The sequence below is a fragment of the Otolemur garnettii genome, unplaced genomic scaffold, assembly GCF_000181295.1.
Source record: "Otolemur garnettii isolate 467f Iridium unplaced genomic scaffold, OtoGar3 scaffold00142, whole genome shotgun sequence".
In the NCBI taxonomy this organism is placed as follows: domain Eukaryota; kingdom Metazoa; phylum Chordata; class Mammalia; order Primates; family Galagidae; genus Otolemur; species Otolemur garnettii.
Window position 1 is genome coordinate 440,447 of NW_003852537.1, and position 12,061 is coordinate 452,507.

The window sequence follows — 12,061 nt, forward strand, 5'->3', positions numbered from 1 at the left end:
TTTTTTTTTTTTTTTTTTTTTGCCATATCTGTCAGAAACTAAGAGCTCTGATTTTCAGTAGTTTCCAATCACTGGGTGGTAATAAAAAGCATTTCTTGCCACAGGGCATTAAGTGTCGCTTTGAATATTTTGTATATTGTTATCTGGGACTAAAGATTTGTTCCTTCTTGATACAAATCACCCAATGCTTTGAAAAATGTCCATCTAACACAGTATTTTTCTTTTTCTTTTTCTTTTTTTTGAGACAGAGTCTCAAGCTGTCACCCTATAGAATGCTGTAGCATCATAGCTCACAGCAACCTCCAACTCTTGGGCCCAAGCGATCCTCTTGGCTCAGTTTTTCTATTTTTAATAGAGACAGGGTCTTGCTTTGCTTGGGCTGGTCTTGAACCCATGAGCTGAAGCAATCCACCCTCCTCGGCCTCCTAGAGTGTATACAGACATTTGCAGAATACTCTACCCACCAACTGCAGAATGTATATTCTTCTCAAGTACAATAGGACTATATATTAGGCCTTAAAACAAATCTTAATATATTGAAAAAGATTGAAATCATACCAAGTATGTTTGTTTGTTTGTGTTTTGAGACAGAATCTCACTCTATTGCCCAGGCTAGAGTGGTGTCAGCCTAGTTCACAGTAACCTGTTACTCCTGGGTTGAAGCTATCCTCCTACCTCAGCCTCCAGAGTAGGTGGGACTACAGGTGCCTACCACACCGCCCAGATAATTTTTCTATTTTTTAGTAGAGGCCAGGGGTAGAGATGGGTAGAGAACAAATGGATGCAGTGCTATAAATTATATCTCAACATGTTTAGGCTATGCACATCCATTTTATCTCCCACCTGAGCCTTTGCTCATGAGCTCAAGCTATCCACCCACTTCACTCTCTCAGTGTGCTAGGATTGCAGGTGCGAGCCACCACATCTAGCCCAATTTGTCTTTTTATTATTGAGATGCACTTCTTTTATCAGTGTTTTCTGGTAGACAGTTGGTTATTGATGTGATATCTTCTTTTTTTTTTTTTTAGAGACAGAGTCTTACTTTGTCACCCTTGGTAGAGTGCTGTGGCGTCACAGCTCACAGCAACCTTCAACTCTTGGGCTTAGGTGATTCTCTTGCGTCAGCCTCCCAAGTAGCTGGGACTACAGGTGCTCACCACAACGTCCAGCTATTTTTTTTCTTGCAGTTTGGCGAGGGCTAGGTTTGAACTTAACACAGGCATTTTGTTTTGTTTTGTTTGGAGATAGAGTTTCACTTTGTTGCCCTTGATAGGGTACCATGGCATTATAGCTCACAGCCACCTCAAACTCTTGGGCTCAAGCAATCCTCTTGCCTCAGCCTCCCAAGCAGCTGGGAATACAGCCACCTGCCACAACACTGGACTATTTTTAGAGACGAGATCTCGCTCTGGCTCACGCTGGTCTCAAACCGTGAGCTCAGGCAATCCACACATCTCGGCCTCCCAGAGTGCTAAGATCACAGGGGTGAGCCTGTAACACAGGCATTTACAATGATAAATGTCCTTCTTTTTTTTTTTTTTTTAAGACAGAGCCTCAAGCTGTTCGCCTGGGTAGAGTGACATGGCATTACAATTTACAGCAACCTCCATCTCCTAGGCTCAAGTGGGTCTCCTGCCTCAGTCTCCCAAGTAGCTGGGACCACAGGCGCCCGCCACATTGCCCGGCTGTTTTTTGGTTGCAACTGTCGTTATTGCTTGGCGAGCCCGGGCTGGATTCGAACCCGCGACCTTAGGTGTATGTGGCTGGTGCCTTAGCCACTTGAGCCACAGGCACCGAGCAGATAAATGTCCTTCTTAATAGTGCTTTAACTGCACTCTTTAAGTTTTGTTATAGTGTTCATTTTTTTTTTTTTCTTGAGACAGAGCCTCAAGCTATCACCCTGGGTAGAGTGCCATGGCTTCACTGCTCACAGCAACCTCCAACTCCTGGGCTCAAGCGAGTCTCCTGCCTCCGCCTCCCAAGTAGCTGGGGCCACAGGCGCCCCCCACAACGCCCGGCTATTTTTTTCTTTTTTTGGTTGCAGCCATTATTGTTGTTTGGCGGTCCGGGCTGGATTCGAACCTGCCACCTTAGGTGTATGTGGCTGGCGTCTTAGCCGCTTGAGCCACAGGCGCCGAGCCTATAGTGTTCATTTTTATTCATCTCAAAGTATTTTTAAATTTCTCTTATAATTTATTCTTTGATCTGTGGGTTATTTAGGACTATGTTGTTTAATCTCCACATATTTTTTGAATTTTCCAAATTTCTATTACTGATTTCTAATTTCATTTTATTGTGTTTAGATAACATGCTTGATATGAGGCTTGATATGAGGCTCAATGAGTACAACATTTATCTCTGTTGTATCATATGTCAGTATTTCATTCCTTTTTATTGTTGAATAATATTCCGTTGTATGGAAATACCCTCAGATACACCGCATTTTGTTTATCTGTTCATCAGTGGATGAACATTTGGATTTTGTTCCACTTTCTAGCTATTATGCGTAATGTTGCTACAAACATTCACGTACAGGTTTTGTGTGAACACCCAAGCTGGGTGCCTCCTTATGTTTAAGAGTTCTAGGTCAGCCTGAGAATGAGCAAGACCCCATCTCTACTGAAAATAGAAAAATGAGCTGGGTGTTGCATCCCAGTACTTCTAACTACTCAGGAGGCTGAGGCAGAAGGATAGCTTCAACCCAGGAGTTTGAGGTTACTGTGAGCTAGGCTGATACCATGGCATTTTAGCCAGGGCAACAGAATGAGACTCTCTCTAAAAAAAAAAAAGTAAAGAAAAGAAAAGAAAAATTGCCCAATTAAAAATAGGCAGAGGATCTGAACAGATATTTCTATAAAGAAGATATACAAATGGCCAACAAGCATTTGAAAAGAAGCTCAACATCATTGGTCATCAGGAAAATGCAAATCAAAACTGAATATCAATAAAAGTACCATTTCACACCCACTAGGATGGCTATAATAAAAAAGATAGATAATAAGAAGTATTGGTCAGGATGTGGAGAAATGTGAACTCTCATATACTGCTGGTGGGAATGTAAAATGGTGCAGCTGCTTTGAAAAACAGTCTGGCAGTTACTGAAGTGATTAGGACTTCGCAATTCCACTTCTAAGTATGTACTCATGACAACACATGTTCACAAGAAACCTGTACGGGAATGTTTGTAGCAACATTATGCTACAATATGCTAGAAAGTGGAACAAAATCCAAATGTTCATCCACTGATGAACAGATAAACAAAACATGGTGTATCTGTGGGTATTTCCATACAACAGAATATTATTCAATAATAAAAGGAATGAAATACTAACATAGGATACAACAGAGATAAATGTTGAAATCATTGTGCTAAGTGAAGGAAGCCAGACGCAAAAGGTCACATTATGTGATTCCATTTATATGAAATGTCCAGAATAGGCAAATCCATAGACACAGAAAGCAAATTAGAGGAGGAGTATAAAATAAGTCCCCATACTGGGGGATTATAGAAACATTCTAAAATTGACTGCGGTGAAGGCTGAACTGTGTGAATACACTAAAAACCACTTGTTGGGCCTAAGTAGGCCTAGCCTAAAGCAGAAAAATGTCAGGCCTAGACTATAATGGAAAAATACCAGTAAACTCCTGGCAAATTTCCGGAATGCAAGTTTTCTTTTTTTTTTTTTTTGAGACAAAGCCTCAAGTTGTCCCCCTGGGTAGAGAGCTGTGGCATCACAGCTCACAGCAACTTCCAACTCTTGGGCTCAAGCAAGTCTCCTGCCTCAGCCTCCCAAGTAGCTGGGACCACAGGCCCCTGCCACAATGCCCAGCTATTTTTTGGTTGCAGCCGTTATTGTTGTTTGGTGGCCCGGGCTGGATTCAAACCCTCCACCTTAGATGTATGTGGCTGGTGCCTTAGCCACTTGAGCCACAGGCACAGGCCCAGAATGGAAGTTTTCAAAAAAGAAATAAAATAAGTCTAGTTCACCCCCAAGATAAATGAGAAAGTACTAATTGATTTCTTGCTTCTAGTTCACTCCCAGTTTCTTACTTGGCTAACTCCCTGGGAAATGAACCGACTGTCCCCAGACCGACCTTTAAACAATACTAGGTGGAGAAAATACTGAGACGAAGATGTATGAAACTAACCGCAAAATTCTGCTTTTGTACAATGCTTGCTTGCTATCCTACCCGGATGCACCTGGACAGCCTGCGTGCCAACCAGGATACAGACCAGGCCTTAAAAATTCAACCCCTTAAGCACCCGGGGTGGCTCTCAGAAACCCCATGTTGGGACACTGAGGCAGTCGCCGTCAGCTCTTCAACAAAGGACTCTTCTGTTAATTCAGCTAGCCTGATGGCGTGGTCTTTGGGAATTCCTGAGCACAACACACTGACATATGCACTTTGAGTGAGTGAATTACATCTCAATAAATCTATTGGAAGACAGTTTTTTTGTTTCTTTGTTTGTTTTGAGACAGAGCCTCAAGCTATTCCCCCTGGGTAGAGTGCCCTGGCATCACAGCTCACAGCAACCTCCAACTCCTGGGCTCAAGCGAGTCTCCTGCCTCAGCCTCCCAAGTAGCTGGGACCACAGGCGCCTGCCACAAGGCCTGGCTGTTTTTTTTGTTTGTTTGTTTTGGTTGCAGCCATCATTGTTGTTTGGCGGGCCCAGGCTGGATTCGAACCCATCACCTTAGGTGTATGAGGCTGGCGCCTTAGCCACTTGAGCCACAGGCGCTGAGCCAGGAAGACAGCTTTTTAAAGCACAAATTCTGTTTTTCTTTAGTGGTTGGTGGCAGTATAACTGGAAGCCACCATGAAGACTTACATCCCACCCAAGACAGGAGGCCAGACAGGGAAGGCTGACGTTAGGCAACAACAGTGGCCATGGAGGTGCTAAAATCAAAAGCAGGTGATGATTTGATACAAGAAGACTGAGGAAAAGGAAAAGGCCCAGTGAGAATCTCTCTTACTCTGCATGTTCAGTTAGTTTCCAAGCCCTGCTGACTCCCAGCACATCTCCATGTGCCTGTGTGGGCCCCCATTCAACTCATCTTCTATACGACCACCATAGTTTCCTTGCTAAAATTCAGATCTCATTGAATCATTCCTTTTCTCAATAACTTTCAGAAACTCTGAATCCAGTTTATCTCCCACAACATACCCTGCACACATGTGCATGTGCGCACACATATACATACACATCCTTCCCTATAGCCATAGGAAACTGCGTTTCTTCTTTGATCTTGCTCCATCCTCCATCTTTGTTCACCCTGTTCTGTTAGGTGGAATGTCCTTCAGCCTCCATCCATATCCACTTACAACAGTTGAAATTATTTCTGTTCTTCAAGGCCTGATCATAATTTTGCCACCTTCATGTAACCTTTTTATCCCCCATCTTACTCCCCGCTCTTGGAGCTCAGTCTGGTAGAGGAGATAAACAAGACAATTGGGTTCTGTATTGCAATGTGATAATACTCTGGGGCATAGTGTCCCAAGAAGGGCAGGAGAATTGGGTAGATAGTTGAAACATAGAAAATGCAGATAGTGTTGAGAAAGGGATTTCAGATAGTTGAAACATAGAAAAACATAGAAAAACACTGAAAAATGTGTTCAGATAGTTGAAACATAGAAAATTCCACACTCGGCTCGGCACCTGTAGCTCAATCGGCTAACGCGCCAGCCACGTACACCTAAGGTGGCGGGTTCGAATCCAGCCCGGACCCGCCAAACAACAATGACAGCTGCAACCAAAAAATGGCCGGTGCTTTGTGGCGGGCACCTGTGGTCCCAGCTACTTGGGAGGCGGAGGCAGGAGACTCGCTTGAGCCCAGGAGTTGGTGGTTGCTGTGAGCTGTGATGCCACGGCACTCTACCCAGGGGGACAGCTTGAGGCTCTGTCTCAAAAAAAAAGAAAATTCCACACTCAGGTTGATTTCCCAGGCTTAGAACTCAGGGCGGGGGCATTGATTTGGTCCTAATGAATATCCTTTTCTGTATCTACTGTTTTCTTAAAAACAGGGCTTTTTAAAAAATTTCTTTGCCTATAGTTCCTAGTAGGGCTCCTGGTCGGAAGTGGTGACAAAAAAATTTTTACAGAAGACTGAAAGAATGAGAGGGAGATCTAACTTACCTGGGAGGAAGGGCAGAAAATATTTCCTAGAGGAGGTGACACATGAGTTGAATCTTGGAACATGGCAGGGATGAGCCGGAGAAGTTAGGAGATGAGAGTCTCCAAGTAGAGTAATCATGAGTTGTAGCATGGAAGTATGAGAAACCCTATCCCCTCCAGGAGCTGAAAGGAAGTCAGCAGCCTAGAATCAGAGCTTCTGGAAAAGAAGGTGGAGATACAACTTCAAAGGGCCAGATCCTTATGATTAGGAATGCTGTTTTGAAAAATTTGAAAGTGATACAAATAGCACTGGGGAGCTACTCAAGATCTCATTGCATCACTTCCTTTCTCAGTAACTTTCAGAGACTCTTATCCATGTTTATTTCATACAGCTCTCCCGTATCACCTCTGCACACATGTGCACACACACACCTCTTCTTTTATGAGGGATGCTTGGATTGCTGTGTTATTAAGGAGACAGAGTCTAAGTCCATAAACTCCAAACTATTTAGAAGATTGATTCCTTCCTTCCTTCCTTCCTTCCTTCCTTCCTTCTTTCTTTCCTTCCCTTCCCTCTCCTCCTCTCTCCTTCCTTCCTTCTTTCTCTCTCTCTCTTTCCTTTCTTTTCCCTTCCCTTCCCTTCCCTTCCCTTCCTTTCCCTTCCTTTCCCTTCTCTTCACTTCCTCTCCCCTCCCCTCTTCTCTTCCTTTCTCTTCTCTTTCAACAGAGTCTCACTCTGTTGCCCAGGCTAGAGTATCAGCCTAGTTCACAGCAACCTCAAATTCCCAAGTTCAAGCGATTCTCCTGTCTTAGCCTCTGGAGTAGCTGTGACTACAGGCATGCACCATCACCCCTGGCAAGTTTTTCTATTTTTAGTAGAGACAGGGTCTGGCTTTGGTCAGCCTGGTTTTAAACTTCTGAGTTCAAGTGATTCTCTTGCCTCAACCTCCCAGATTGCTAGGATCATAGTGGTGAGCCACTGCACCCGGCCGACTCTTTTTTTTACAATTTCAACTTGATGTGTTTCTTAGAAATAGGCAAAATAGTCACATGATTCAAAATCCAAATAATACAAAAGAGTATACTGTGAAAAATCTCTCGTCCTAGACATATTAACACTATTGAACTATATTAAAAATGGTTAAAACAATGCATTTTACATTGCATGTATTTTACCATAATATTTCTAGAAGTTTATAAAAGAGATAGATTCTCAGCTCCCTTTCCCCACCTGAACAAGGTGATAGTGCTTTCCCAAATCCAGGCTGAAAATGTGATGCTGACTTTCTGGAGAGGTTAAACAAGAGGAACTCTGAGCCAAAGAATGTGATATAGCTGAGGGCAGCAGGTTTAACAGGGCATTTGTGACCTCCAGCCAGCCCCAGTCCCTTCACTTGCGTAAGTACTGTAGCCAGGATTATTACCTGTTCTTTACCCCCACTCTATGGGGATAATTGATGAGGTCCTTTCTGGAATAATTGGTCCAAGAGAAAGACCTTGGAGTATTAACAAATAAATAGGGAGCTAAAGAGAGCACCAACCAGCCTTTGGCATGAAAGACAAAATCAAAGCAACAAAGAGAAAAAAATGACCTTGGAGGAAGCAGGAGCAAAAACAGAAAAAAAACTTAAAAAATTAAATTAATACCGGCTCAGCGCCCATGGCTTAATGAGTAGGGCGCTGTCCACATACACCGAGGCTGGTGTGTTTGAGCCTGGCTACGGACTGCTAAAACAATAATGACAACTGCAACCAAAAAATAGCTGGGCGTTGTGGTCAATACCTATAGTCCCAACTACTTGGGAGGCTGAAGCAAGAGAATCACTTAAAGCCCAAGAGTTTGAGGTTGCTGTGAGCTGTGATACTATGGTACTCTACCAAGGGTGACATAGTGAGACTCTGTCTCCAAAAAAAAAAATTAATACTGTTGATTGTTAGATAGATAAGAGTAGATATTTCATCCTTAAAGCAAGTACAAAAGGACACAAGAAGGAATCTCCAGAGAACAAAAAATACTCTTGAAAATAAAATTATGATATTTAAAATGAAAAACTTAGTAGTACGTTTAGAAAATGAGGGCAAAGAAACCCTCCTGGATAGTAGAAGAAATGGCAAAAATGGAAGAGAAAAAAATAAAACAAAATTTGAAGATCAATACAAGAAATTGATTCTTTATAATATCACAAAGGTTTTATAAAGAGAAAACCAAAAAGGAAAACATTATCACAGAAATAACTACCAAAAACTTGCCAGAATTGAAGAATTGAAACTTCTAGGTGGGGAGGCTTTATATATATCCAATACAATGGGTTTACAATAAACCCATGTCAAGATAAGTAATCTTGAAACTTCAGAACACAGAAGCCAAAGCAAAGACCCTACAAGTTTGCAGGGAGAAATGACTCAGAATCAGAATAACTTCAGACTTTTCTCAACATCAGTGAAAAGCTGATGTTGGTCGGGTGCTGTAGCTCGCACTCAGTGTTCTGGGAAGGGGAGATGGCAGGGGCAGTGGCTCATGCCTGTAATCCCAATACTCTGGGGCCGAGGTGAGTGGATTGCTGGAGCTCAGGAGTTCGAGACCAGCCTGAGCAAGAGCAAGACCACCTCTCTAAAAATAGCTGGGCTTTGTGGCAGTCCCAGCTATTTGGGAGGCTGAGGCAAGAGAATTACTTGAGCCTAAGAGTTTGAGATTGCTGTGAGCTATGACACCACGGCACTCTACCAAGGGTAACAAAGTGACACTCTGTCTCAAATAAATAAATAAAAACAAGCCTTGAAAATCTGAGGAAAGATGATTGCAAACCTATAATTCTGTACCTAGCTAAACTATCAATCCAGTCAGAATAGAAGATATTATCAAGCTTGTAAAGTCTCAAAACAATGTTCTCCTGGAATCATTCATGAGGAACTATTGAAGGATAGACTCCAGTAAAATGAGAGACTAATCTAAGAAAGATGAAACAGAATTCAGGATCAGAGCAGCAGAGAGAGGTGAGATGTGACCCCAAGAGGACAGCTTAACTGTAGCCTAGAGCAAGCCATCTAGTGTGTTTAACAGGAGCATAAGGGCTATAGGACAGCTGCCTCTAAGAAAAATACTAGGTTGATGGATTGCCTGATGGAACTGAATTTGTTATAGGTGCATGGAAAACTAGACAAGTAAAAAAACGGAGATGGCTAACTCCAGGGAAAGAAAACTCTAAGAAAAAAACATCATCATAAGGGCTGGGTGTGGTGGCTCACATCTGTAATCCTAGCACTCTGGGAAGCCAAGGTGAGTGGATTGCTTGAGCTTAGGAGTTGGAGACCAGCCTGAGCAAAAGCGAGACCCCGTCTCTAAAAAATAGCCGGGCGTTGTGGCAGGTGCCTGTAGTCCCAGGTATGCGGGAGCCTAAGACAAGAGGATCTCTTGAGCCCAAGAGTTTGTTGTTGCTGTGAGCTATGATGCCCTGGCATTCTACTAAAGGTGACAAAGTGACACTCTGTCTCAAAAAAATAAAACAATACTAATCTATCACATGGCTCAGGTGTAAATAATGTTTACATAATAAGAACACTATAGCCAGGGTGGTGGCTCACATCTGTAATCCCAAAGATAGAAAAACTAGTCATGGATGATGGCAGTGTCCTATAGTCCCAGCTACTTGGAAGTGCTGAGGAAAGAAGATCACTTAAGCCCAATAGTCTAAGGTTGTCGTGAGCTACAATGCCACAGCTCTCTACTCAGTGACAGAGTGAGACTCTATCTCAAAAAAAAAAAAAAAAAAAAAATACTGAGGGCTGGCCTGGTGGCTTAAGCCTATAATCCTAGTACTCTGGGAAGTCAAGCCTGGTGGATTGCCTGAGCTCACAGATTCGAGACCAGCCTAAGTTAGAGTGAGACCTCATCTCTAAAAATAACGGTGCTATGGTGGGTGCCTATAGTCCCAGCTACTTGGGAGGCTGAGGCAAGAGAATTGCTTCAGCCCAAGAGTTTGAGGTGCCTGTGAGCTATGATGCCGCGGCACTCTATCAAGGGTGACAAAATGAGACTTTGTCTCAAAAAAAAAAAGAGTACTATGAATACCTAATTCTGATCTAACCAAAAATTATGCTATAACTGTATTGGGAGGATGGGGAAAGGAAAGAGTATTGTGTGGGAGCTGAGGGATTAAGAGTTAAATCTTCATTTTCTGTTTTAAGAAATCACAGATCATATCTAAAACTGAAAAATCAACAAATAGCTGTACAAGGATGTTATTTAGAAACAAGGAGGCACATACCAGAAGAAAGAGCTGAAGGAGTTGAAAACAGTTCAATCTGAGAGTTCAAAGAGGTCGGTTTTTTTTTTTTTAATCATTATTAACCCTTAAGTATGATTTGACTTTTAAAATTATGTCTAACTTGGGTGGCACCTGTGTGACTCAAAGGAGTAAGGCGCCTGCTCCATATGCCAGAGGTGGTGGGTTCAAACCCAGCCCCGGCCAAAAACTGCAGAAAAAGAAAGAAAAAATTATATCTAACTCGACAAAAATTTTTTAAAAATTAATTAAATGAAAGGCCAAGGTCAAGGAGGATTGAAATGGATGAGAGATTTAAGTGGAACAATAGAACATTCTGTTCCTTTGCATTTTAAATTAAGGGAAGGGCATATCAAACTATTTAATATGTACAATGAATAATAAAAGATAGACGGTAGCACCTCCCTACACTGACCAACTCCTTAAGTTGACCTAACTTTCATAGACTAGACATGCAACACATGTATCTATCAGTATAATAGGTCTAATTCCTTATGTTGAACACCTCTGTATGCTGACCAGTTTGTTACAGTCCCCTGAGTGGTCAACTTACAGAGATTCTACTGTACTTGAGATTTATATGTGACAATTATAAAGCAAAGATACAGGGAGAGACAGCTCTTAGGAGAGAGAATGTGATAGAGAAATGAAGGGAGGAAGGAAGGGAGGGACGTAGGGAAGGAGGGAGAGAGGGGAAGGGAAGAGAGAGAAATACAAACCAAAACCTAGAAAGACACAGAAAGACACAATCCAGACTCATAAATACAAAGTGAGAAACCTGGAGAGGCATAAAAAAGAAACCCACAGGTATGCTATGGAAGTCTATACATACACAAGTAAGAAATGACAAAGAACCAGATCTTTATTGATAACATCTCAAACTTTTATTAAATAGAACAGAATGAAATTATTATCACTAAACATCCCCATACCACTACCACCACGGAACTAATCCATCTCTGCTTTCAAGACCCAGCTGAAATCTTCCTGTTTCTTGGGAGCCTTCCAGATCCATTGCTGTCTCCTCACTTTCTAGAAAAAGAATGCCTTGTCCTACTATTCCATTAGCAATGACCTTCTTGGCATTCTGTGCCCTATGACATTCTTACATAGCTGTATCAAGCTGTTGTTATTTCTCTCTTGAGCTGCTATTTAGCTTTCCAGTGTTTATGTTTCCCTTCAGCTAGGTTATAAGTGCGTTGGGGTTAGAGCAACGGAGGCTTATTCACTAAAGAATCACATTGGCCCAGATTCTCAGGAAGCTCTGGATTTGAGCCCCTTCTCTGCCATTCACCTGCAATGCAGCTTTAAGCAAGTTACTTGAGTTCTTTGTGCATCAGAGTCCTTATCTATAAAGTAGAAATACTATTGGGTTAAATTATAAAAATTGCCAATAGTACCCCAGAGTGGAAATTTTGTATGGCTCAGCCTAATCAAACCATTACCTCTTACGTAGTAGGAGGATTGAAATGCAGCAAGGCAAGCACCATCCTTCTGCATGAAAATTGAACCTGGTAGTAAGCCACTAAGACATTGTAGAACTAAAACAACGCCTTTGAAAAGAGCCTGGCCCTGATGTACTGATGTCTCCATACTTACTCTGGACTGCTAATGTACTGTTACTTGTGTCTATTTATTTTTATTTTATTCATTTTTTTTTTTT